Raw genomic sequence first — 23876 nt, 5'->3', positions numbered from 1 at the left:
TTTCCCTCTACTGAACCCCACTTAAATCTAGCCATCCTTCTATGCCGCACAGCAAACAGGTCAGAGTAGTATTCCCAAGTATAGGATATGCAGCTTCTGGAACCGTAAGTGTCCTGCCAGGCATTATGCTTCCTGCTTCGTGGTGAGAGATGCAATTTATCTTTTACTTTGTCTTTTACTTTGAAAAGGATGTCCTGGGGTGCCTGGGTGGCTCAGTCGTCTTTGGCCAAGGTCATGATCTCACAGTTCGTGGGTTCGAGCCCTGCATCGGGCTCTCTGCTGTCAGCGCGGAGCCCACTTCAGATCTTCTGTCCCCCTCTCTCTGCTCCTCCCCTGCTTATTCCCTCTCGCTCAAAAATAAACATTTAAAAAATATTTTTTAAAAAAAGGATGTCCTAAATGCTCCAAGACCCCTAAAAATTTCACTGATGTGGTGGGCCTTTGACTCTTTTTTAAAAATAGACTTTACTTTTCAGAGAAGTTTTAAGTTCACAGCAACACTGAGCAGAAAGTACAGCAATTTCCCACGTACCCCCTGACCTACACATGTACAGCCTCTCCCATTATCAACAGCCCCCACCAGAGTGGTACATTTATTACAATTGAGGATCCTGTGTTGACATATGATAATCACCCAAAGTCCATGGTTTGCATTAGGGTCCACTTTTGGCGTGGAACATTCTATGGGTTTGGACAAATGTATAATGACATGTCTCTACCATTATAGTATCATACAGAGTAGTTTCTCTGCCCTAAAAAATCCTCTGTGCTCCACCTGTTCATCCCTCCCTTCCCACCAAGCCCTGGAAACCACTGATCTTTTCACCATCTCCATACTTTTGCCTTTTCCACATGTCAGGTAGCTGGGATCGTACAGTACGGAGCCTTTTCAGGTTGGCTTCCTTCACTTAGTGCATTTAAGCTTCCTCTGTGTCTTTGCACGGCTTACTACCTCATTTCTTTTTAGCACTGAGGAATAGTCCATCATCTGGATGTTTATGCATCCATTCACCCTACTGAAAGACATCCTGGTTGCTTCCAAATTTGGGCAATTATGAAATACGTTGCTATAAACATCTCTGTGAGGCGTGGTCATGCGTTTTGAACAGGGCCTTTGACTCTTCATAGGATTTATTTTCCCTCTTTTGAAACAAACATGTCTCGTCAAGACTCCAATCCACTTTCCACTTTCGTTCATTGACATAGTGGATCAACAAGATATTCTGCAGAATGTCCAGGCGGTCCAAGTCCCTTCAGTCGGTTTTGTGACAGACGAAAGAGAATTAACATAGCCCTGGGGCTAGACCATAATGGATGCTGTTGTTCATCCCTTGTGAATGTGGACAACTTCCTGTCATCCTTCCAGATAGGATAGAGGAGAACTTATCTGCCATCTCAATGGCCACATACCACATACCTGAACTGGAATGATTTTGAGAGCGAGAAAATGTGTGTGTGGGCAGGGGAGAAGGCGCAGAGGAAGAGAGAGAAAGAGAATCTTAAGCAGGCTCCATGCTCAGCGAGGCCATCGCGGGGCTTGATCTTACAAACCGTGAGATCTTGACCCGAGCCGAAATCAAGAGCCGGACACTTAACCGACTGAGCCCCCCGGGGTCCCTGGAATGACTTCTTAAAGTTGTCTTGAATTGAAGCGAGAGGACTGAGCCTTGGTCGGCTACCTCAGTCACTCGATTGGGTGACGCAGCTCCCTTCAGCCGAAGGCAGTCCCTGGGGGAGGTCGGCTGTGAGCAGGCAACACCCCCTACGGCTTTGGGAATGAGTACCTTGGACCTGAAGGGGAAAAATCCAGCCTGCATCCCATACCGCCCACTACAGATATTAGTCAACCAAGCGGGAGTGTTGGGTGGGCAGTGGAGTTGGGAGAGATGGGGTTGCAAATCGAAAGGTAGGAGTCTTTGTCTTACACATGTTGTCTACAGCCAGCTGTGAAGCTGGATGAGATCACCAAGAGAATGAAAGTGGATTAACCCAAGAGAAAAGGAACCAAGGACTAAGCCCCAGGGCCCGCGAACATTAAAAAGGAATCATGAGGATAGGGGTCTTTGTCCTCTTGTTCACCGATGTATCCTAAGATCTTAGAACACGGAAAGTGCTCAGTAAAGAGTTGTTAGTTAAACTAAATAAAGTTCAGGGGGAAAAAAATGTCCAAGATGGAGAAAGGAGTCGTAATTATGTCCCGTATCTGGGAGGGCTATGTCTGTGTGATAGACTTAATGTGTGTGTCCCCCACCCCAAGTCATATGTTGAAGCCCGGACACCCAATGTTATGGTTTTTGTAATGAGGTCTTTGGGAGGTCATTAGGTTATGAGGGTGGGGCCCTGGTCTGATGGGATCAGTGCCCTTGTAAGAAGAGATGCCAGAGAGCTTGAACTCCCTCTCTCCCTCTGCACCCAGGAAATACCATGTAAGACACAGCAAGAAGGCAGTCCCATCTGCAAGCCAGGAAGAAATCCCACCGTGGTGACACCCTGATCTTAGACATTCAGTCTCCGGAACTGTGAGAAAATGCATTTCTGCTGTTTAAGCCACTGGGCCTGTGGTGTTTTGATATGGTGGCCTGAGCTGATATATTACGTATCCTGAGAGAAAAATCTCAGTCGGAAAAACAAACGAAATGATCAGCAACCAAGAACATTCAACTGTAATTACAGGCCAGGTCTTGTACAGAACAAGTTCCAAAGAGCAGGACGCGGGTAACCAGAGGGCCCGATGACAGCCTTGGTCTGCCACAGGGTAGTCATGTAATCTTGGGCAAAACGCTCCCGCCTCTGCCTGTACCTTCGCCACTGAGATGGTCGGACTATATGAGTTTTGTGAATATATGTTATTATTATTTTTAAATATAGAGATAATTCGTGTTCATTTAAAAACTTCAATCAGGAGCGCCTGGGTGGCTCAGTCGGTTGAGCGTCCAGCTTCGGCTCAGGTCATGATCTCGTGGTCTGTGAGTTTGAGCCCCACGTCGGGCTCTGTGCTGACAGCTCGGGGCCTGGATCCTGCTTCAGATCCTGTGTCTCCCTCTCTCTCTGCCCCTTCGCCACTCACACACTCTCTCTCTCTCAAAAATAAATAAACATTTAAAAAATAAAATTAAAATAAAATAAAAACTTCAACCATTACAGAAACATGTGGAGTAAAACGTGAACATTCCCTTGCCTTTCTCTCTGCGGAGTTAACCACAGTTACCCGCGTAGCACAGATCCTCCTAGACTTTTTTCCGCCATGGCCCTGCTCAAATGTTCACCCTTTCATGTGGCCTTCCCATGTCTCAGGTCCCGTATCTTCCTGCTCTTTTCTCCCTTGGCACTTTATATGGGAAGACAACAGGTCAAGGGGGCTGACGGCAAAGGGAAGCAGGTGCCTCTGTGGGCCGGTCATGGGTGCAGGGCAGCAATTCAGAGCCTCTCATGCTTTGGAGCAGGAAACCTCTGAAGAGCCACTTATGGAACTGCCCACCCCAGCACCCAACTGACAAAGAGAACCAGTGTGGCCGGGATGTTCATGGGAAAAGAGCCAGAATGTAAACCTTATAGAACAAATTTTAAATGTATTTGGTCATTTGATTGTTTATTCATTCATTCATTCATTCATTTTGAGAGAGAAAGCACACCCGAGCCAGCGCAGAGCCTGATGCGGGGCTCGAACTCATGAACCGGGAGATCATTGGTCCTTTAATTGCTTTAATCGAGGCATAATGTACATATGGTAACATACACAAATCTTGAGTATACAACTTGAAGATTTTCACACACACACACACACACACACACACACACACACACACATGCTGCTACCAACCAGACAAGGAACATTTCCAATACCCAGGGCGGTCTCCCCATCCCGAGGAAGCCACTCTTCTAACCGGTATCGCCATCTATTCACTTGGGCTGTTCTTGGATCTCATCTAAATGGCATCTCGCAGCACATTGTATCGTAGGTCTGCCGTCTTTTGATCATCACTGCATCTGTGAAATTCCTCCAGGTTGTTGCACATGAACAATAACAATTTTTATTGCTGAGTGCTGTCCCACCGTGGGACCATATCACGATTTATTTATGCTTCCTACTGCTGATGGACATTTGTCGCGTTTCCAGTTTGGGGTGGTTATGAATAAAGCTGTCCGGATTGTTCTGTGCTTGTTATTATTATTTTTGGTGGGCCTTCGTGCTCGTTTCTCTGGTGGATCTATCTAGCAGTGGGATTGCTCGCTGGCTCATGATTTGTTCCTTAAGGAAATGTCCAGAAGGATTTGCAGGGATTTGCCCCTGGCCATGAATGCCGAGGCCACAAAAGATGCTGTAGGAAGACCGTGGAAGAGTGAGAAGGAGTGCCCGACAAGGTCATCCCCCTCTCTGGAAGGGGCGAGCAACCAGAGGCTGAGCTAAAGAGCCCCCCGCCCCAAGACTGCAGAGGGGGTCTCTTCCCAGTCCCCGCTGCTGGGGACCGAGGTTGAGCGGCCCACTCCAAGGCCAGCATTTCACTGACTTTCCTGGCTGTTTATCTCCACCTTGTGACTCGGCCCCACAGCTCAGCGACTGATCTGGGGGAGTGAGTTCATACCCTCAGAGCTGCAGACAGGCTTGTTCAGCTCAGGCCACAGTCTGTTCCTGCCTAGAGACGGACTTTGAGTTTTCAGGAATTAGCCCCGATCAGCAGGAAGCCAGGGAACAAATCAGCGGCCACAGTCACAGAGGGACCAGAGCTCCTGAGGCGCTCAGCTTGTGGTACCACCGGGGCCAGCAAATCAGAGTCTGAGAGTGAAGGAGGCAGTAATCTCCCCAGAAAGCGGATGGAGATTGCCTTCCACGCCCAGCGCCTCCCACCTGCCTGGGCTCAGTCTGGGACGCTGGAGGCTTTGAGCAGCACCTAGAGCCTAGAGAGCACTTCCCTCAACCAGACACACCTCAGTGTCGCTGGAGGCGGCCCGGAAGCGATTTCAGAGACCATGTTACTTACAGTCATCAGTCTGACAGCCCCCTGCCGCAGTCCAGCTCCAGCAGGTACGGGGGTTCCCGAAGGATGAACGGCGTCGACGAAAAAGTGAAAATAAAACAAAACTAAAACAGAAATAAAAATAAAAAACTAAAATAAAAACGGACACAGACGACAGCAGTGTGTTGAACTGGCCCCTTTATTGCAGTAAACGTGGCATAATATATGCTAGTGTTTTCCTTGTAACGTACGTCATCTATGTTTTTCTAACATTACCCGATTCTAAAATTGTTCCTTTGCATAGTCACCCAATGAGGAATAACATGATTGTTTTGTCATAACGTTCCCTCCTGCCCTTTGCTTATTGATTAATTTCTTTTCTTGTTTTTATTATGTATCTGTGTTCATCTATAATTTATAAAGTATTTGCTTTGCTGTTTTCACGAAAGGCCATTTATCTCTCAACACCTCAAGTGGAACAGTTACAGGGACACGACCTCTTAGTTGTTTCCCTGAACCATTCGTGGTTTTGAAGCAAAGTGTTCGCCTGGGTCCGAGGTGCCAGGAAGGGGGCCAAGAGGGCCTTAGAAACCCATGCCTTATACATTCTCAGACAGACAATGCACCTAGGAACCAATGAACCATTCTGTACTTTAACCGACTAGGTTCAGTCATCATCTGGAATGCCTCCTGGGGGCCAAGTGGACCCAGGGGTCAGAGGGACCTGTGTCCAAAGATACACTCCTTAGTTACCAGAGTGGGGCTTTCGGATCCATGTCTCTCCTTCGTTGGCCGCCTTTGCTGGCAAATGTATGAGGCTATCCTTCCTGTAAGTAGAGAAGTCTCCAGGCAAGACGGCAAGGGCTAAAGGTAAGGCCTCACAATTTCCTGCGGGACCTTATTTTCTTCCCTAATGGTTCTTTTCCCAGGGGGCCTGCCGAGGGCAGTTCCCCAACAGACGATACCCCAGGTACTTTTAAGGCCAAATTACCTGAAAGCGGGAGGACAAGAAGCTTCACTGTCGTCGGGCCGCCCTGCAGTCACCAATCCGTCCACAGCCCGGGCCCTGCCACTCAGGCTGGGATAGCTCGGCTTCCAGCAGCCCCCAGTGCAGGCCCTGGTGTTGATGGAAAGGCAGCTGGAGGAAGTGGCCGATGACAGTCACCATCAACCAGGCCATGGAGCCTAAGCCCCAGCCCTGCCAGTGACTTCTCGATGACTCTGCGTCACTTTCCCTCTGGAACCAGAGTTTGTTCGTGGGTACAATGGGCTCACACTGGGTGCGTCCCTGTGTACACCCAGAGCGACTTTGAGAACCACCTAATTGCTGTTGCTCGCCAGAAAGAGAAAATATGGCTCTGTAAATATAAAATGGGATATCAGGCCTCAGCAATTGTTTACGGTCGGAGTGAGAGAATGATCCGTGAAGCGGCTTCGGCTGGCTGCCCAGCCAGGACAAGCCCCACCCATGGGCCTCATGGTCCTCTACCCCCTTCCCAGCCAGAGAACAGGTGCCTGGGGCACGGCCTCTGCCTGTGAGGGTGGGGGCATGGCCCTGAGCACAGGTGTGATGAGAGTTGTGGGGAACCAAACACGAAGGCGTCTCCTTCAGGGCCATTGAGTCACAGGGCCATTGAGTCAGTGAGTCACCCGATCCACAATTATTATTGTCTTTGTTTGCAGGTGAAAAAGCTGATATGCAGGGGTGAAGAAATGAAATCAGGCGGCGTCCGGGTGGCTCAGTCGGTTAAGCATCTGACTCTTGATTTTGGCTCAGGTCATGATCTCATGGTTTGTGAGTTCGAGCCCCACATCAGGCTCCGCGCGGAAAGGGCAGCAGAACCTGCTTGGGATTCTCTGTCTCCCTCTCTCTCTGTCTCTCTCAAAATAAATAAATAAACTTTAAAAAAAAAAAAAAAAAAGGAAATCAGGATCGCACAGACATCAGCAGTGCTGGGGCCCGGCCCCCACTTCAAGGTCTGCCTCTTTCCATGGCCTGTCCTTAGCATCAAACCCGATGCAGGCTGACTCAGGCAGGGGGCCACGTGAGGCCTTGGGAACCGGGTCAGAGATCCCCGAGCCATTCATTGCCCCCCCGGAAGAGATTCTCAGCCTGTGTGCTGGGGTGCTGCTCCTTTCCCCCCATTCCAGCTTCATGCCGTTTCCCCAGCCTTCCGCTGACCTGTACCAGGCCCCCAAGCCAGCCAGCCTTCTCAACCTTCCAGGCCCTTCTCAAATGCTGCCGCCTCCAAGAAGCCTTTCCTGATCTCCCCAGCAATTTGAATCACCCCCTTTTTGTATATGTGCTGCCGAAGCGAGCACTAATCACTCCCTTTTTGGATTTCTTATAGTTTTTGTTCTGTTTTTAAGGAAAGACTATGCATCAGAGATTTCTTTAACTCCTTCATGAGGGAACAGGCAGGACAGGCAAGATGACTCCTGGGAGAATTTGAAGAACAAGGTATTTATAGGAATAGCTAGATGGAACTGATAGGTCTGATACAGAACTGGTATTGCCCTCCAGGGCAAACATCCTTAAGTTTTGGAAAGATCTTTTCTACCTGAGGGAAATTGTTTGCACTCTGCCTGACAAGAGGCTACAAGTTAACATGGAAACTTCATATGAGCCTGAGCCTGGGTGGCCCATGGTTTGGGAGTTGGATCCCCAGGCCAAGCTCCACACTGACAGCTTGGAGCCTGGAGCCTGCTTCGGATTCTGTGTCTGTCTGTGCCCCTCCGCTGCTCGCGTTCTGTCTCTCCCTCTCTCTCTCAAAACTAAACATTAAAAAAAATTTTTTTTAATTTTTTTTTTCAACGTTTATTTATTTATTTTTGGGACAGAGAGAGACAGAGCATGAACGGGGGAGGGGCAGAGAGAGAGGGAGACACAGAATCGGAAACAGGCTCCAGGCTCCGAGCCATCAGCCCAGAGCCTGACGCGGGGCTCGAACTCACGGACCGCGAGATCGTGACCTGGCTGAAGTCGGACGCTTAACCGACTGCGCCACCCAGGCGCCCCTAAAGAATTTTTTCTAAAAGACATAGAACCTCACAAACCTAGAGCCTGTGATCAGTGCTCAATGGAAAGTCAAGATACGGGTGTGGACACCTAGATCAGCAGACCACAGCCCACGGACAGGTCTGGCTCACGACTTATTTTTGTAAATAGACTTAATGGAACCTGGCCACACTTATTTGTGTATTCCTTATCTGCAGTGGCTTCTGTGCCAAACTGATAGGACTGAGTATTTGCATAGTTGTGACAGAGATCGTATGACTTGCAAAGCTGAAAGTATTTACTGTCTGGCCCTTCATAGGAAGCGTTTGCTGACCCCTCATCTCCTGTTGGTTTTTTCCTTTTTCAAATTTTTTATTGTGGTAAAATACATACGACATAAAATTTATCGTCTTCACCACTTTTTATACATTTTTAAATGTTTATTTTTTGAGAGAGAGACAGAGACAGAGCACGAGTGGGGGAGGAGCAGGGTGAGAGGGAGACACAGAATCCGAAGCAGGCTCCAGGCTCCGAGCTGCCAGCACAGAGCCCGACGCGGGGCTCCAACTCACAGACTGCGAGATCATGACCTGAGCCTAAGTTGGACGCTTAACCGACTGAGAGACCCAGCGGCGCCCCCGTCATCTTAACCATTTTTTTAACGAATATAGTTTATTGCCATATTGGCTTACATACAACACCCAGTGCTCATCCCAACAAGTGCCCTCCTCAATGCCCTTCACTCATTTTCCCCTCTCCCCCCCTCTGCCCCCCTCAGTTTGTTCTCTGCATTTAAGATTCTCCTGTGGTTTGCCTCCCTCCCTCTCTGTTTGTAACTATTCTTTTCCCCTTCCCTTCCCCCATGGTCTTCTGTTCAGTTTCTCAAGAGCCACATATGAGTGAAAACATGTATCTGTCCTTCTCTGACTTATTTCACTCAGCATAATACCCTCCAGTTCCATCCATGTTGCTGCAAATGGCAGGATTTCATTCTTTCTCATTGCCAAGTAGTATTCCATTATATATATAAACCACATCTTCTTTGTCCATTCTTCAGTTGGTGGACATTTAGGCTCTTCCCATAATTTGGCTATTATCTTAATTTTTACCTTAATTTTGGCTATTACCTTTAATTATTATCATAATTTTTAATTGTCCACTGGCACGGCCTTAGATACATACTGCTGTTCCCCCATCACTGTGTCCGTCACCGGAACTGTTTCATATTCCCGAACTGAAACTCTGTACCCATTAAACGATACCACCGCCCTCCCTGTCCCCTCCTCCCCAGCCCCTGGCAATCACCTTTCTCCTTTCCGTCTCCTCGAGCTTGACTGTTCCAGTAACCTCACGTAAGAGGAATCCCACGGTATTTATCTTTCTGTAACCAGCTGATTTCACTTAGCATGGGAGTCCTCAGGGTCCATCCACGACGTAGCCTGCGTGAGCTTTTTCCTCCCTTTTTAAGGCGGAATAATATGCCGTGGCGGGTAGAGACCACATTTTTGTTTATTCAGTGGACACTTGTATGCTTCCACGTTTTAGCCATCGTGAATAATGCTGCTATGAACATGGCTATAAAATAAATATATCTTTAAGACCCTGCTTTCGGTTCTTGCGGATATTTGCCCGGAAGTGGAATTGCTGGGTCACGTGGTATTCTATTTTTAGCGTTTTGAGAAATTGCTATATTATTTGTCACAGTAATGGCACCATTTTACATTTCCGCCACCAAGTGCTTCAATTTCTCCGCATCCTTGCCAACACTTATTTTCTTTTCTTCTTCTTCTTCTTCTTCTTTTTTTTTTTTAATGCTTATTTTTGAGAAAAAGAGAGACAGAGTACAAGAGGGGAGGGGCAGAGAGCGAGGGGGAGACACAGAATCCGAAGCAGGCTCCAGGCTCTAAGTTGTCAGCACAGAGCCCCACGCCAGGCTCGAAACCCACAAACCATGAGATTGTGACCTGAGCCAAAGTCAGATGCTTAACTAACTGAGCCACCCAGGTGCCCCCGACACTGGTTATTTTCTGGTTGTTTGTTTGTTTTGTTTGTTTGTTTGTTTGTTTGGATAGTAGTAATTCCTAATCTCCTAGGTGTTTGTACCTACTACCCACCCCCCAACTAGCCCTGACACTCTGCAAGTCACTTGTGTCCTCTGGCCGAGAGGGTCACATCCTCTGGGTACAGACAATCATTTCTGTATCCCCTTCAGTGACCAGCCCACTTGTCATGTTGAATGATCCCTGGTTTCCAGAAGATTACACTCGGCAGGGGGAAGTAAAACATTTACATATTCTGGAAAGACTAAGTTGGGCGTGGCTGGGACTACCTTAGGGCCACCGACAGGGAGTGGCCACACTAGGCTCCCTCCTTCTGGTCTCCACATTTCTTCACCGCTCTCGGAGATAAATAGACTTCTTAGAAGGTCGGCACAAGGTCTGACCCACCCCACTGCCCCAGCCTGGGTTCCGGGGAACCCCTTCCTGCCCCCCTGTCTCAGGGTCTCTGAACACCCAGCTCTCCTGAGCACACGCTCTGTGCCATCCTGGCTTTCAAGGCCCAGCTCAGGCACCTCACCAGCACCCTTTCCCCAGCCGGAAGCCCTCACACTGTCCCTCCAGCTCCCACGGGCCCGTCCAAGCTTTCTGCTGTGGCACAGGGAGAAGAGTATGGGACAGAAATCTGAAGATCTGAGTCTGATCGTGGCTGTCTCTCCAGCTGGCTTTTCGTCGTGGGTGAGTCATCCCTCCCCTCGTTTCGGCAAGTTTAGAACAAGGAAATCTGGAAGTTTCCATCTATAGCTAAAACTCCATAATGGTCCACTATTTTTATTGTCCTTCTTTCCCTGCCAGACTGGATGCCCTTTGGGGCGGAGACTAATTTGTTCCCTGTTGCCCGCAGCACCCACCTTAGAGCTTTCCATGTAGTTTGGCTCGGGATAATGGTTCTTGGATGAGTGAAATGGTTTCGGAGGGATTTCAAATGTTTGCCCTCCATCCGGTTCCTGCGCACGGGCGGCTTTGGGGCCCGCGTCTTCTGTGCCACGCTCGTGACATGCCCACTGTCTAAACTGCCCACTTTCCTTCCACCTTTCTAGCTGACAAATTCCTCCTCGAAGAGCCAACCCAAATGCTGTCTCCTCTGACGCCTCTCGCTCTCCTCTGCGAGCTGGCCTTCCCCCGAACCCCAGCGACTCCAGGGTGCTATCTCAATGATCCCAGAATCAACAGCATTTTGTCTCCTCCGCCAGACTGTGGGTCCCGGGGAGCACATCACCTCCTCCTCCTCCTCCTCCTCCTCCTCGCTGACACCCCAGTGCACTGCCAGCTGTTTGCAGACAAGAGAAGGTGAAGTCAGTGGGATTAAACACAAGGAGAGCATTGTGCGGATGGGACAGTCAAGATGTTCTTCCGTTTCAGCGGTGCAACATGTGAGGATGTAACCTCACAGAGCCCAGACCTAGGGCCCATAGCAGCGGAGCGGAGAGAGTTAAGCATCTCCCTTAACTCCTATCTCTCTCGGCCATGGCCCTCCCAAACCCTGGGGGTTCCCGTGTGGTGGCTGTACCCAGCTGCTCCTGCTGGCACTTGGAAAGGGCCACTAAGCAGATCGGGGAGGGGAGGGGTGGCCAACGTACCAGCGGATCTCCTGAGTGAGCTAATGATGAATCCCCCCCCCAGCCCCCCCACCCCCGCCAGTAGAGGCTTTGTGACCCAGCTGGGGGCAAGGGAGGCCAGGATCGCAGGCTGATGCTGTGCTGTGCAACCCGACATATGGGAAAACAGACACAATGAAGCAATCTGCCCCAGAAGGGTCCCAGGCCTCAGGAATGCGGGCACAGAGGGGGCTGGGGCAGGGAGACACTTGGGAAGGAGCAGGTAAATGGAAATCAGCACTGTGCCACACGCAGAGAGCCTGGGGGAGAACCACAGACTTGAGCAGTTTCCCAAAACTGCCTGGGCATTAGAATCACCTGGAGGCTTTTACCTGTCTTGTTATGAAAGAGTTTATTTTCTTTCTGTAGCGCCATACCTAAAAAAAGATGGGTAGTAACATTAAAAAAAAAACAAAAACAAAAAACAACCCCAGCCCAGCTGCCAGGGTTTATCCGTGTTACCGGAGGTGCACATGAGGTTACCTGGAGGTCCTCAAGGCAGAATGAGCATGTGCGGTGCAGGCAGAGGCCAGGAGCATCGGTTGAAAGTGTGTTCAGGGAGGAGGACCCGGTCTTTGGCAACTCAGGAGACCACAGGCGTGTGTGGTCCACAGGGGCCGGCAGTGACAGATGTGAGACTCTACCACATGGGATGGAAGTCAGCACAGACGCGAAGTCCCCATGGGTGGACCTCTAAGGTCCAAAGATGGGGGCTGAGGAGGATATGGGGAGCCAGGTTCCAAGTCGCCGTCCAAGAGGAGTGGAGGAGAGAAGGCTTTTGTTTGTTAGTTGCAACCGTCGACTCCTGTGCTCTTGAACCAGCATCTCCAGGGGCAAGGCCCTTGGTTCCCAGCGGAGCCAGCCTGGCACCGGTCCGAGGACAGGTGTCGTCAGCCACCGAGATGGATGAGGAGAGCGCTGTCAGGAGATAAAGCTCTAAGCCATGGACCCAGATCTCCCAAGGAGTCCTGGGTGATCTCCAGCTACTTATTCTGGACTCCTCTTTGTCTCCATTTCTTCATGTGATCAAAGTGAGAGACCATAACACCTCTCCTACAGCTTTGATGGAGGGATTACATGAGATCATGTAGATGTTGGTGTTTGTTGGCCCACTAACCCTGGCATGTGGACACATGGGGCTAGAGACCCATTGCCTGTGTTAATCATCAATCCTCAGGAGATCGGTGTGTGTTTATGATTCGTAAGGGGCGTCGTAAGGTAGGAGTGGGTTGATGGCCCAGGCCTTGATCCCAGATGCCCACACCCTCTCAGATGACACTGGCAAAGTCCACCTGGTTTGGGTCCCCCATGCCATTGGGAGCATGTCTACTCCCCTACCATGGTGGGGACCCACGCCAAGACTGGGGTGTCTCAGATCGAAGATTGCCTGTTTGACTGGCACCTGTTGCCCTCTGCGTGGCCTTCTCGGACCCCAGTGACCTTGGGAGAATCCCTTGTTGCTCTGTCCGCAGCTTCGCAGTAGGAGTTGCAGGAAATTGTTCGGGGTCTCTGCAGCAGCCCCAGGGCCTTTCAGTAGAGTCAAGCATCACTGGCCTTGTCGAGACCCTTGGTGAGCACCTTGGTGGCAGGAGTATGTCAACTGGGGGCCAGAGGCAGGCCCGGCCACCGCCTGGCTGATGGCTCAGAAGGAGCAGCTCAGGAACCCTCTGTGCCCAGAGGACTTTGACGTCTTTTCATTCCAACGCCGAGGACAGCCTTGTTCATCTAGGAAGCTCTCGGGACTGAAGGTGGTCATTCCTCCTGCCCACCCACCACCACCCTAGCATTAGTGGAAAACGCTCTTTGGAAGAGAAGGGTTTTTCCCCTTAGGAGGTCGTCAAGAGACATCGGAACACAGGCAACCAGAGAAAGATCTTGGAACCGGGGACTCGGGAGACCTGGGCCCTCACCCTTGCCAGATGACCTTGAAACAAAGGGCTCGTCTTGGAAAGTGAGGAGGATGCCAGCCGGCCTGGCAAAACCACAGGTGGTTGTGAAGTCAGTGGAAATGTGTTAGAAGGTGGAACCCACCTGAGAGGTGTGAAACGCTCTCCAAACGGCAGGGGACACCACTGTCCTCGCCTCTGGCTTGTTGCCAGCCACGTCCTACTCACCCTTGCCTGGCACCTGTGCCAGTCCTCCTGGGCTTTGGCTTCTATGGATCCTCCACGTGGAGCACTGAAGAACACTGTGAAAATAAGTGAGGCGTACAGGGCTCTTGAAGATGTCAAAATTGAGCTCGTGCTCTTCTGCCAATGCTGCTGCCTCTCGAGTCTTCTCCACCCGAGGAACAGAATCTCCATCGAGGGAGACACACTGCACCAGCAAGCTGGACATCCATTCTAGTAGATTCCAGGGCCATGGCTTACTTTTCCCTCCACTGGGCCGGCAGGAAGTGTGCTGAGCAGAGAGTCAGAGAGGGGCTTGTTGGGGGAAAAGGGAGGAAGAAGAGGAAGGAGGGAGGGAGGAGGCCCCACGCGACATGACCTCTAAGGTCCAGGCAATCAGGAATAAAGGAGTAAGAGCTGAAGGGAGGGACAGTCCCCACCCCCCCAACCTGAACCCTACAGCAAAGAACTGCTTAAACCTTCAGGGTTTGGTTTGGGGAGGGCAGGGAGCCAGTATCTGGAACTGGTAGAGAAATGGCCAACGTACCGTTCCATTGTACCCATCACCCCTAGGCGTTAGCCGTGCTCTCCCGCAGATCGCAGATCCCCGCAGGGTGCGCCTTGCCTCGCCCCTGCTTACCTCGCCAGAGCCATCCAGAGTGGGCTGTGCCCACCCCCCCCCACACACACACCCCCCCCCCCCCCGCCTGGCTTCGTCTGGCTGGTGGCTTTGTCCAGAGCGCTCTGCCCCCTGCCCGCCGTCCTCACCGTCAGGTCTCATTCACACGACATGCTGCTAACCGCTGTAAAGCGTACAATTGAATGTCATTTAGAACATATACAACGTTGGGCGCCTGAGTGGCTCATCTGACTTCGGCTCAGGTCACGATCTCACAGTTCGTGAGTTCGAGTCCCACATCGGGTGAGCTCAAGCCCCAACTCGGGTGAAAACTCTCTTTCTCACCCCCTCTGCCCCTCTTGGGATTCTCTCTCTCTCTCTCTTTCTCTCTCTGTGCCTCTCACTCACCTGTGCCCCCCCAAAAGAACATTTACAGTGTTGTACAGCCATCCCCTCTCCCTAGTTCCAAAACATTTTCATCTTCCCAAAAGGAAACCCTGTACCCCATTAAGCAGTTGCTCCCCATTTCCGCCTTCTGCTTTCTGCCTCTATGAATTTTCCTTTCTAGCCATTTCGCTGCTATGAAAGTTCACATAGGAGTATGTGTCCGAATACCTATTTTCAGTTCTTTTGGGCATATACCTAGGAGTGAATTGCTGGGTCATGCGGTCATTCTGCGCTTAATTTTCTGAGGAATCGTCCCTTTGTTTTTGACGTCTTCCTTACCCCTAGGTGTCTGTACCTGTGCTGTCCCACACCGTAGCCACCAGCCCTGTGTGGTTGTTTCCATTTAAATCGGTGAAAATGGGGACGCCTGGGTGGCTCAGTCGGTTGAGCGTCCAACTTCAGCTCAGGTCACCATCTCACGGTCCGTGAGTTCGAGCCCCGCGTCGGGCTCTGGGCTGATGGCTCAGAGCCTGGAGCCTGCTCCCGATTCTGTGTCTCCCTCTCTCTCTGCCCCTCCCCCTCTCTCTGCCCCTCCCCCGTTCATGCTCTGTCTCTCTCTGTCTCAAAAATAAATAAATGTTAAAATAAATAAATAAATAAATAAATTGGTGAAAATGAAACAAAACGAAAGATTTAGATCTTCGGTCACACCAGTTATGTTTTAAGGGCTCAGTGGCTGTCTGCGATTAGCAGCCACCGAAGTTCCACCATCCTGGGACGTGCTAATGGACAGTGCTGGTCTACACTGTGAGATCCTCCCTGAGGGAAGGACTAACCCTGCCCGGTTTACCGGAATGTACCCAATGTCTAGGAAAGCTCCTGGCATGTAGGATTGTTATTTTAGGGAGGGAGGAAAGAAGGGTTGCTTACAGGATCATTTCTTTATTTGATCTTCTCGGAAGAGCTCTACAGGCGGCAGAAAACGAATACTTTTCCCGTTTTTAAAATAACAGTCTCAGGGAGGGCAATAGCAAGCCCAGGGTCACAGAGCTGGTATGGATCGTGACCCTCCATCCTCCCCCTCCCTCCACCAGCTAGACCTTGAGTGACTCCCGAGGCATTTGGACAGAATAGTAGTGGGCAGCCCGGGGGCTGAAAAATACCAGAGGTGGCTGACACAGTAGTCTGGCTTGAGAGGCATTAGGGCATTTTTTTACTGTTTACTTATTTTTGAGAGAAAGAGAGAGAGCAGAATCAGGGAAAGGGCAGAGAGACGGGGAGACACAGAATCTGAAGCAGCTCCGGGCTCTGAGCTGTCCGCACAGAGCCCGACACAGGGCTCAAACCCACAGACCGTGACATCATGACCTGAGCCGAAGTCGGACGTCCAACCCACTGAGCCACCCGGGCGCCCCTGCAGCTTTGTACATAGGACATCAGACCCCGTGAGTGAATGTGCCCAAACCCTTTCTTCATTATTGTCCCCCTTGCGAATCAGTTTAGACACCTACCCCCCACCATCATGACCCCTCTTAAAAGTTGAATGCCGCGGGGGCGCCTGGGTGGCTCAGTCGGTTAAGCCTCCGACTTCAGCTCAGGTCACGATCTCACGGTCCGTGAGTTCGAGCCCCGCATCGGGCTCTGGGCTGATGGCTCAGAACCTGGAGCCTGCTTCCGATTCTGTGTCTCCCTCTCTCTCTGCCCCTCCCCCGTTCATGCTCTGTCTCTCTCTGTCTCAAAAATAAATAAACGTTAAAAAAAAATTAAAAAAAAAGAAAGTTGAATGCCACAGATAGCTGTTTACCTAGTGGATGCATATCTGTGTTTATGTATAGAAAGAGCAATATTCTTTTCGCCTCCCAAGAAGCAATTTTGGCCCCGTTGGGGGTGATCCTGCCCCACTGAGCGTGCATGCCAGAAATCAGAAATCTTCCCCAGTTCCTACGGGGCCCTCAGGGGGGGCATCTTACGTGTCTGGCCAACATGTCCACTTTTGCTTCCTGGAAGAACAGGCCTTGCTCCCCGCCCCTGCCCTGCCAATGCCACAGGACGCCGTGTGCTTCCCAAGGTCACCTTCCCGTCTTCCCATACTCCCCAGACAGCAGAAGCCTCGAGGAGCTGAACCCATGGGGTTCCCTGCACGCCTCCCCACCGCAACCCTGCTGTGTCTCCGAAAGGCTGGATGTGCCCATCCTCTCTCCGTGTCCTGCTGTGTCTCGGGCCCAATGGCACATGTGCCCTTAGTTTCGGAGAGATCTCAGGAAGACAAGCCCGAAGCCACGCGAAGCAAGACGCCAGCGTCTCCCCAGCTCTGTGTCTGCCTCAGGACTCCCCAGATGTGCTCTCGTGAGAGCCCTTTCCCCATGCCAGAGCAGCGGCCGCAGCTGAATCCAGCTTAGGCCCAGCCGGCCTTGCCCACACACCAGAGAGGTCACGGCATGCCCTCGCTGACGGGCAGCACCTTACGGTTCCAACGGCACCCCGTTTTACAGATGAGACACCAGGACCCGGAGAGGGCGGGGCTGGAAGCAAGGTCACAGCATGAGTGGTTCCCAGGGCGGTTTGTTTTGTTCTGGACCAAAAGAGCAAGGAGTCTGAGCAGTGGTGCGGGACGCCCCTGGTCTTTCAGGCGTGACAGACCTCCTCGCAGTGACAGCCCCATGTTGGAACCTATTTGCTACCCGTGGGGCACAGAAGTTAAGTGTAGGAATTGAGAGTAAGCATTTAGAAATATTTATAGTGGCTTCATGGAGAAATTTGTTTCTTTTTTTAACTTTTTTTTTTTAATGTTTATTCTTGAGAGAGAGAGAGAAACAACATGATCGGGGGAGGGGCAGAGGAGGGGGGTGGACAGAGAATCGGAATGGGGCTCTGGGCTGACAGCAGAGAACCACAGGCGGGGCTCGAACTCACGAACTATGAGATCATGACATGAGCCGAAGTCGGACGTTCAACTGGCTGAGCCGCCTGGGCGCCCCCATGGAGAAGTTTTATATCTACTAACTCTACTAATAAAAAATCTGGCCTTGGTTATTATGTTAGTTTTTTGTGCTTTAATTTTTCTAATGATTCCTTTTTATTGTATTTTATGAAAGTGTCGATCTGTGATGAATGGGAGTCTTTTGTTTTGTTTCGTTTTGTTTTTAAAGCTGGTCCGTCGCCACCAGTAGTTTGACAAGGAAGGTACAGAGGCTGCGTTCCTCCTGCCTCCCACACACGGCGTGGAAGGTCTTTGACCTAAGGATTAAAGAAAAATAACGTGGCTGTTTGGCTGGGCCAACAGAGCCCAAAGGTCTCTGTTTTCAGCCCTGAGCAGACATACCTCAAGGTCACCAAAGCCTGGCTTCTGGTGGGGTGCCTCGACTCACTAAGCGCATCCCAGGGGCAGGGGTCCCTAAACCCGTAGGGTTTGCAACAAACAGGTGGTTCCGTGTGCCTTCCACTGGGGGCCTGTCTGGTCAGACATTTGACAGAGAAGTTGGGACTCTCTCTTCATTTCATTACCCTTCCTCCCCCTTGTACAGACGGGAAATCTAAGAGCCAGAAGGAGGATGGTTTGTTTATTTCCCTGTCTCCAGTGCCTGTCCCAGTGTCTGTCCCAGAGTATCTGGCAGGGTTTGATCAGAGCAGGAAAACCTCTGTGAACCGTAGGGAATGAGGGGCCAGAGCTCCCGTGCTGGCGGGACTGCCCTCCATCGCCTTCAGAGTGGAACAGAACAGCTGCATTTTTACTTGGACCTTCCAAATCTTGCACACATTTCCCCTGTGGCCAATGCTAACCCAGGACCCTAGAGAGAAGGGAGCGCTGAGAAATGCAGTTCGGCTTAGCTAAGGTGACACATTATAAAAGCCATCACCATGCCTATAAATGGAAAAAAAAACAGAAAAGAAATGACATGTTCAAGGGCACGCAGCAAGCAACTGAGAGGCCGAGCAGGAAAGTGAACGGTGGCCCTTCTAGCCCAAAGGCGTGGCTTTCCACTGCCTCCACGCTTTTCATTCTGGGGAGGACCTGGCTTCTCAGCTCGGTGACGGGGCCACAAGGCAGGACACCCCACCGGCCACAGTGGAGGCGACTCAAAACCCGAATCCTAAGGTCCGGTAGGAGCTGCAGAACCCCAGCAGAAAGACAACAATGGCTAAGCTCGGGCAGTGCCTGGGAGGGGGAAGAGAAAGTTCTCTCTAGGGGCAATTAGAGGGAGAGCTGAGCCGGCTGACGTGGGATCTCTTCCAGGGCATGAGAGGATGTAGGCCTGAAATTGGCAGCTTTGAGCAGCAGGAAGAAGGATGAGGAAGCCTTTTCCCGAGCCACAAGCAGTGTCGTGGCCCAGGGCAGGAGGTGAGGAGAGGTGGGACCAGCCACCTCTTTTGCTCCAGGGTCGACCTCTGCTAGGGGCACATAGGCCCAGAGTGTGGGCCAGTCGGCCGGAACCTGTCCAGACAGGGCTCCCAGCTGACTCAGAAACCTGGCAGAGGTCCCACCCAGCAGCCAGCTCCAGCGACGGGCCGGCCCCTGCTCATACGGTCCCCACTGCTCAGCTACCTTGCGACAAGGGGATGTGGGCCCTTGAACTTGAAGCAACTCACTGCTCGCGGAGAAAGCGGAATCCCAGGTTCTATGATTTAGAGAGAATTCAGAGATTATCTACTCAAAACCGTCTTCTTGATAACAAAGGAGAGAGAGCCGAGAGGGGCAAAGCGGGGGCAACGAGCCTGGGTCTATTCTGCCCCAATTTGGTGTTCTTACTACAGCACGCCGGCCGTCTGGTTGTCCCCTGCCTTACTTGGCCTCCAGATAGAGAGGCTGGGGACATCAAAAGGTGACGCCAGGGTAGGGTGTCACCTCCCCGTGGTCGTGACTCAGCGTGAGAGACGCTGCACCGTCAGCCCAGGGATGGGTCATCCACAGATTGACCTGCCTTTGGCCAGCGGAGCCAATCAGTGGCTGCTGCATTTTAGTGACGCCTCACACATTTTGTCCATGATTTTCAGTGAATTTCACTGAGCGTGGAACCTGGTGCTCCGGCGGCCCTTATTGGAAACAGGAACCCTGCAGATTTCCTAACCACTGGTTGATTTTGGACAAGCCGATCTCTGGGCCTCAGCTTCTCAGTCTCGAAGATGAGAACAGATTGTGGCGAGGCTCCCCTCCTCGCCACATGAAGGCATCCCCATGACCTTGTCCCACCTTGGCCTCCACCTGGGGCCACGGACCCCAAACGGGGCTCTGCCTGAGCCCTCGTGGCTGCACTCTTCCCGTGTTTCAGCTCTGCTCGTAGGCACCCCCCTCAGCTGCCTTTCTTGGCAGTGTGCTCCCTCGCCCGTCCTGAGCCTATCCAGGTGGGTCATGCACAAGCTGATGTCCCAGGACGTCAGTCCTGCCTGACAGTGAACGTGGGTGGGGAGCCACTGAAACATGGTGGCAGCATTTCTGCCCAACTCTGCTGCCTCCTGAAGGCCCCCTGGTATGAGGAGGCTTTATCTCTATCTATATAGATGTGCACCTGCATTGGTTCACCCATATCTATAACAATTTCAAAGCGCTTTTTTTTTAAGTTTATTTATTTATTTTGAGAGAGAGAGAGCGCGCGCGCGCGCACACGCGCATGGGGGAGGGGCAAAGAGAGAGGGGAGACAGAGCATCCCAAGCAGGCTCTGCCGCTATCCGTGTGGAGCTCCACTCGGGGCTCAATCTCGAGAACCGTGGGATCGGGACCCGAGCCGAAATCCAGAGTCGGCCGCTGAACCGACTGAACCCCCCCAGGCGCCCCCAACGTGCTTTTCTATCCATCACATCAAGTGATTGTCACAACAGCCTTTTGAGGGCAGCGGGGTATGTGTGTATCTTTTTTGGGGAAAACCGAGGGTCAAAAGGGTTAAACGTGCTGCCTGAAGTAATGCGGATTTGGAAAGCATTTGTACTTTGGAATTAGCCCTGGAAGTCGAATCCCAAATATTCTAGTCATTTAACCTCACTGAGCTTCAATTTCTTCAAATGTAAAACGGAGACAGTAAGGTCACACCCCCCTTCTCTGCATGCTCCCTCCTTAAAATCACCTGACGTTTGTGTGCTGGAATAAGAGGCATAGTGAGTCAGAGGCTGGCACAGTGAGTCAGAGGCCGGGGATGGGGACTGGAGACCAGTCTGTTGAGGCCCCACAAATTCCCCACCCCAAACTGATTGGTGCCTTTGACCCTAGGTCTCTGCCAGGTGAGGAGACAGAACCAAGAGGCAGCAACAGGTGAGGACAGAAAGAGCCTTTGGGGTCCAGGTTCAGACACTCTTCAGAGCTCTTACATTCCATAAGCATCATGCTCAAAGGCATGTGTCTGATTTGGGGCAGGGGGGGAATCGGGACTTGCCACATGTGTATGTCTTGGCCGTTACCAATAATGAGGTCATACCCAAAAGGCACTGACCTTTGAGTCAGAAAGCCAGAACTTCTAGTCCTTGTTGGGCCACTGATTTGCTCCCTGGCCGTGGTTGAGCCTTTTGTCCTTTCTGGGCCTTAGCCATCTCGTTGGTAAAATGAGGTCCTTTCAGCGCTTAAATCGTATGACATTATGAATTGAGCAAATGCACTTGAACTTACTAACTCGGAAGCAGATCCTAAGGTCTCCAGCGCCGTTTTTCCTTCCGGTGGAGGACTTCTCGACCCCCTGACGTTGCTTGCCTTGTTCGCTCTGAGCCTGGGCATGAGTGGGCGCTCAAGAATTTCTTGAGCTGTTGCATGAATGAGTCGATGGTTTTAGGTTTTACCCTCTGCCATCTGGACACCTACTCTCATCGAGGCCGTGTGATTGGGTGGAGAGGGCAAGGGCCACAGAGCCAGATGAATTCCATCTCTGCTTATGAGCTGGGGGACCCTGAACAAGCTACTTAGCCTCTCTGAGCCTTAGTGTCTCCAGCGGTGCTCATAGGGTTGTTATGAAAATTAAAAGAGATAAGGGATGTAAAGGAGTTAACACAGTGTTGAGTGCATAGTAAATGCTCGAGCAATGTTAATTATCAGCACTGGTAGCCAGAGACACAAACAGTGGCACCCAAAACCTGGTCCTTCTGAGAGGATAACAACAATCGTGAGAATAAATCCCTTGGGTTCGGTATATTACTTGAATAAACGGCCCAGTGGTTTTCAGGTTTTGTTGTAGTTGTCTGATTTGTATCCTTATAATCCTGACTGACAGCTATTGTAGGGGCCGGAGCCGGGACTGGAATCCGGGCCCTGTCATATCAGTAAGTCTCCGGGGTCTGGCTTGCGGCCCATCAGGCCACTATCTTTCCCTGATAGAGACACCGAGGGACACAGTGTAAAAGTGCCCGATGATCTTAATTGATGTGAGATTCGGAGATGAGACACCCGCCTCCCAGCCTGGGTTCTAGAGCGGGCATCACCCATTCATTCTTACCCTGGTTTCCCACTGCGTAAAGTAAGCCATCTTTTTATAGATATCCTTGTGGCACTGCTTATTTTGGCATTCGAGGACTTCGGGAGCAAGTCTGACCTCCCTCAGCTTACCCCCACCATTTCTCCTTCCACGCCGCTGGCTAATGAGGGGCACCCTTCTGTACTAACAACACTCGTCTCCTTAGTCATTAGTTGGCTTTGTGATCAGAACCACAGGGGACATTGCTACCGTGATTTGCACAAAAAGAAGGGAATATCCTCCCAGGATCCTCTCCTAGACTTTTTTTTTTAGCCATTGGGGTTGGAGCTACAGACAAAGCCCATGTCTTCAAGAGCTTTTTTTTTTTTTTTTAAAGTTTATTTATTTTGAGGGCACCTTGGGGGAGCTCAGTCAGTGGAGTGTCTGACTTCAGCTCAGGTCATGATCTCGCAGGTCGTGGGTTCGAGCCCCGCGTTGGGCTGTGTGCTGACAGCTCAGAGCCCGGAGCCTGCTTCGGATTCTGTATCTCTCTCTCTCTCTCTCTCCTCCCCCACTGCTCACTCTCTGTCTCTCAAAAAATGAATAAACGTTAAAAAAAAAAAAAAAAAAAAAAAGCAGTGAAGATGAGACCCGGCTGGATCCAAGCGACACATGTGCTAAGACTGATTTCTTGACTCAGGAGGTTATGGTGAGTCTGTCGGGCTAGTGGGACATTCGGCTTTGCCTGTGTAGGAAGTTAAGTGGGTGTCGATTTGAGACCCAGAATCATCCCTCGTGTGGTCACATCCCAAATTTGGCCCCTGAAGGAGAAAATATTGAGTGAGCCAAGGGCCAACAACATTTAGGGGGCAGGAGGAGGAAGAGACAGAAATTGAGACCAAAAAAGGGGTGGTCCTTGGGGCGCCTGGGTGGCTCAGTCGGTTAAGCATCTGACTTCGGCTCAAGTCATGATCTCACAGTTCGTGGGTTCGAGCCCCGTGTCGGACTCTGTGCTGACAGTACGAAGCCTGCTTCGGATTGTCTCCCTCTCCCTCTCCCTCTCCCTCTGCTCCTCCCCTGCTTGTGTGCTCTCTCTCAAAAATAAACATTAAAAAAAAGGTGGGGGGAGGGTGGTCCAACAGTAGAATTGGATAGTGTATTGTCATAGAACCAAGGGAGCAGGGCATGGCAAGAGGAAAGGAGGCCAGCCTGCCAGAAGCTTCTGAGAGGTCTGAGAAGGGTGATTGGACTGGCTGGTGACCTTTCAGAGAGCGTTCTAGAAGGTTTCATGGGAGCAGGATCCAGGGTTTGCATTCTAGGACCCAGTCTACTATCTGCTGGTCGAGGGGCCAGACCTGTCATCACCCTGAGTGCCCATGTCCTCGTCGGCAAAGATCTCTTGAAGATTAGTGGTGCTTTGGCCATCTTTGTCAACCAAGGAAAGGAGGAGCCAGAAGGGGCCAGAAGGAGCATGCAGCTTCGGCCACTGGTCCTCTGCCCACGGTCTGGGGGTGGGGGGTGGGGTGGGGAGGGGGACTCTGTGTCAGAACCCTATTCCCTCTCCTCACCCCCAGGTCTGTTCCCTGTAGGGCGTTGGGTGACCCCGTCCGTCCACCAGCAGACATCAGAGAACCCCTGTGAGCACAGACCGAAAGGCCCCCTCAGCTGTTCAGTGGGGTCTAACTGTACAGGCTCCAGCCCCCAGGCCCTGTCTCCTAGCCCCCACCCCCACCCCACTCTGCCCAGCCTTTCACCCAGTTGGCTGGTGGGGAGGACCTGGGCTCTA

The 23876-nt window shown here is 51.4% G+C and overlaps 1 protein-coding gene and 2 long non-coding RNA genes across 5 annotated transcripts in view; all 3 read left to right on the top strand.

Annotated features, from left to right (window-relative positions):
- Nucleotides 1-12037, top strand: part of LOC106986970 (uncharacterized) — a 52998-nt gene extending 40961 nt beyond the window's left edge. Inside the window, exons 1-4 of one of the 3 annotated variants that reach the window (XR_008290298.1) lie at nucleotides 3093-5784; nucleotides 5885-6596; nucleotides 10471-10688; nucleotides 11051-12037. This is a non-coding gene — a long non-coding RNA (uncharacterized LOC106986970). Of the gene's footprint in view, nucleotides 1-3092; nucleotides 5785-5884; nucleotides 6597-7745; nucleotides 10689-11050 lie in introns of those variants that run through there. The other 2 variants (XR_008290297.1, XR_008290296.1) reach the window with 2 other exon arrangements.
- A 2375-nt stretch (nucleotides 12038-14412) lies between these two features.
- Nucleotides 14413-17834, top strand: LOC128311750 (uncharacterized). Its single transcript, XR_008290299.1, has 2 exons — nucleotides 14413-16167; nucleotides 16730-17834. It is a non-coding gene; the product is annotated as an uncharacterized LOC128311750 (long non-coding RNA).
- Nucleotides 17835-20837: 3003 nt separating this feature from the next.
- Nucleotides 20838-23876, top strand: part of FADS2 (fatty acid desaturase 2) — a 37960-nt gene continuing 34921 nt past the window's right edge. The window contains exon 1 of the mRNA XM_053203061.1: nucleotides 20838-20964. The gene's annotated coding sequence lies outside the window, so the exon portion shown is untranslated. The remainder of the gene's footprint in view (nucleotides 20965-23876) is intronic.

Source organism: Acinonyx jubatus, chromosome D1, assembly GCF_027475565.1.
Source record: "Acinonyx jubatus isolate Ajub_Pintada_27869175 chromosome D1, VMU_Ajub_asm_v1.0, whole genome shotgun sequence".
Classification (NCBI taxonomy): domain Eukaryota; kingdom Metazoa; phylum Chordata; class Mammalia; order Carnivora; family Felidae; genus Acinonyx; species Acinonyx jubatus.
This window is presented reverse-complemented; position numbering and strand designations above follow the sequence as displayed.